Source organism: Callorhinus ursinus, unplaced genomic scaffold (genome assembly GCF_003265705.2).
Source record: "Callorhinus ursinus isolate GAN/ISIS: 27379988/994484 unplaced genomic scaffold, GSC_fseal_2.0 scaffold8, whole genome shotgun sequence".
Lineage (NCBI taxonomy): Eukaryota > Metazoa > Chordata > Mammalia > Carnivora > Otariidae > Callorhinus > Callorhinus ursinus.
In genome coordinates, this window is record NW_027397070.1 from 44,200,406 (window position 1) to 44,203,364 (window position 2,959).

The window sequence follows — 2,959 nt, forward strand, 5'->3', positions numbered from 1 at the left end:
CTGGCAGAATGGCCATGGAGGTACCTGCTGGCCGGGTCAGGAGGCTAGCAGGTCTGTGGCTTGGGTCAGCTTGCAGGGTGAAGAGTGGAGGACCAGTGACCCACGGTCATGCTGTTTGTTAAAATGCACATTCCTAGGACACCCAGAAAAGTCTCTGAATCAGAACCTCTGAGTGCACAACCTGGGGACAGGCATTTCAAGAAGCATCCCCGCTTATTTTTTTGGGGGGGGAAGTACCATTTGAGAACCCATGCCTTCAGAGCATGCAGAGGATTAAGCTGTGGAAACTTGGATTTAGTTGTCCCCTCCAGGCGGGAGAATGGTGAAAACAGGTGGCAAGAAAGCCCAGCATCAGGTTCCAGCAGATCCAGAAATAGGATGCCATAGGTCATTATGTTGGGTGATACACCCCTGGGTCAGGCTTAACATCCTGAGCCAGGGTGAATCTTCAGGTAGTTCAGAGCTAATTACCAATGCTTCTGGTGTTGAAACTATCTTGGGTGTAAGGCCAGTGGCCTTAGACACTTAACTAACAGAATAGTCCTACCAGCTTTGATGTGTGGAAATGTGGGGTGCTGGGCAAATGGGCCCTCATGCTGTCAGAGCACCCCTGGCCTGTTGGGGTCATGTAGTCCCGGTGACAGACCTCATCACAGGGTGCCAGGCTGTTGCCACACACCCTCTTCTGTCACTGCTTTTGAAAGTATACATTATAGCAGCTTGGCCTGGAAAAGATTTCACCACCACTGTTTACAAATGGGGACAGAAGTACTGAATTATTAGACCTCTCCAAGGTCAAGCAACAGGGAACTGGGGGAGGTGGGAAGCACAGTGGCTTCTACCTGTGACCCTGGGAGCCGTCAAGGTCAGTAGAAGTCATGTGCTGGGCAGCAGCCCCCCATGTGGCCCAGCTGTTCCTTCTATTATTATGTGCGTCCTCAGTGTTTTTCAGCTAAAAAAAGCAACATAAACAACAGCAAAAACTTTGAATGCTGCCATCAGAAAGAAAACAGTGCAGGGACGGGGAGAACCGAGTCTGTTCCAGCTGTAATTCTGCATGGTTCTCTCTGGGCCTGTTTCCTCATCTGCAAAATATGCTGCAGGCTCACTGCAAATGCTATCACGTAGGACTTCCAATGTCAGGTGCTTTCTTGTCAATTCCAGCCTCTCTCCTCTTAGGCCAACTTGAAAAATGCTTCCATTGAACGTTTTATACTGTGGTTCTTAAGATTTTTCAGCTTGGGTTTATCTCATTTGGAGAACACTTGTGTTTACCAACACAGGGCAATTGAAGGATGAGGCTCTACTCACCATCGACAGGTTTGTTTCCCCCTTGCTAAGCTAAATCACATGCTGAACCCTGATCCCATGAAAGGATGAGCTAATCGATTCCTTCTCTTAATTTTGCCCAATTTTAGAGTCCTCCCAAGAGAAAGAGAATGCATAGTTTATTGGGATGGGATTTTACTGCTGAAATATTTTACTTTTTAATTGTGAGGAAAGATACAAACAGAGATCTGGTTTACCCTAAAATAATTTTGTGTTCCCATTTGAGTAGATGTAGGAGTTAAAAAAATCTCCTACTTAAAAATACTCTTAGTATAAATATTTATGTGTGTATGTTTTCTTAAACCTCGATCTTTTTCCATTACGTGAAATAGTTCTCGTTCCTGGTATGTAATTCTATTAAACAACCTATCATCTCAAAACTAAGCAGTCTAATAATTGCCTCTGGGATTAGTTTTTAATCTTCATTTTAGTCAATTGTTCTATTTTTTTAGGGATAATACGATTTTACTGCATTTTAAGATACATTTAAATGAAAAGGCAAATATATGGTAAGTGGGAAGGGGGTTGAGCTAATGTGATAAAGGTTTGTCTGAAACCCACCTGAGGTACAGGACAGCTGTGGATTCTAAGCAGTTACATTTATTCAAATTCTTCTTTTCTTGGTTAGAGAATAATTTTTCTTTTTCCCAAAAAAGGATGTTTGTAACCAAACTAGGACCCGCCCCAGTGCTGGGGTAGCAGCAGCTACCCCAGGAAAGAGACAAGGGCCCATTTCCTTTGTGGTCATGCGCCTGGAGAAACTTGAGGAACTCCAGATAAGGAAAGGAGTGGATTCTGTCATCTGTGGCTCATAAATCCTCCAGAGTTGCTCCCAACTTCTGCACGGCTTCCACTACAGTCTGAGCCTCAGAAGGGAAGAAGAATGAGAGCTGGTTCTTCCCTTGACCTGTTCAGATTTCTCCATAGTGAGTACTTGCAAGGGCCAGGACAGGGGGCCCTCCTCTTCCACTCGATAGTGGGAGTTCTCAAACCCTAAGCTGTATCTGAATTACCCTGAGAGCATGGTACCTCAGTGATTTTTAGCCCTATTGTGAGTTTCTGATTCAACAGAACATTGGGAATGAGGCACCTGTGTTTTTAACCTGCATGTCAACAAGATGTCCATATGTCAGTGAAGTTTAGCGAACAGATAAGCAGGCAGTACTTAATATTTGAAATATCCTAGTCAAGAGTGCCTATTCCAGGAATAGTTAGGGAGTTCCTAGAGACTCTCATCTGAAGCCCACCTATGTGTGAGGGGGTGGGCTTACTAAATACAGCTTCAGTTATCTTTATATCCCATCAACACCAGAGGATTTGTTAATTAGCACAATGCACATTAGAAATATTTTTCATTGGTGAAATTAGCGGGACTCAAAATACATAGAAAACCTAGACATTACACAGGCGGCCCACTCTCGCATGAACAGGGTAAACTAATTGTGCTAGGTTTAGGGAAACCCATAACACCTGTTAATTCAGACCCAGGTCTTTGCAATCTGTTGCCCCGAGCGCTGAGGAGAAGGGGAGACTGGGGTACTGGGGTACTCATTGATCTGTGCTACTGGTTAACATACAGGGCAGCTGAGCAGTATTATCTAGATCATAAAATTTAGGAATTACCTTTGGT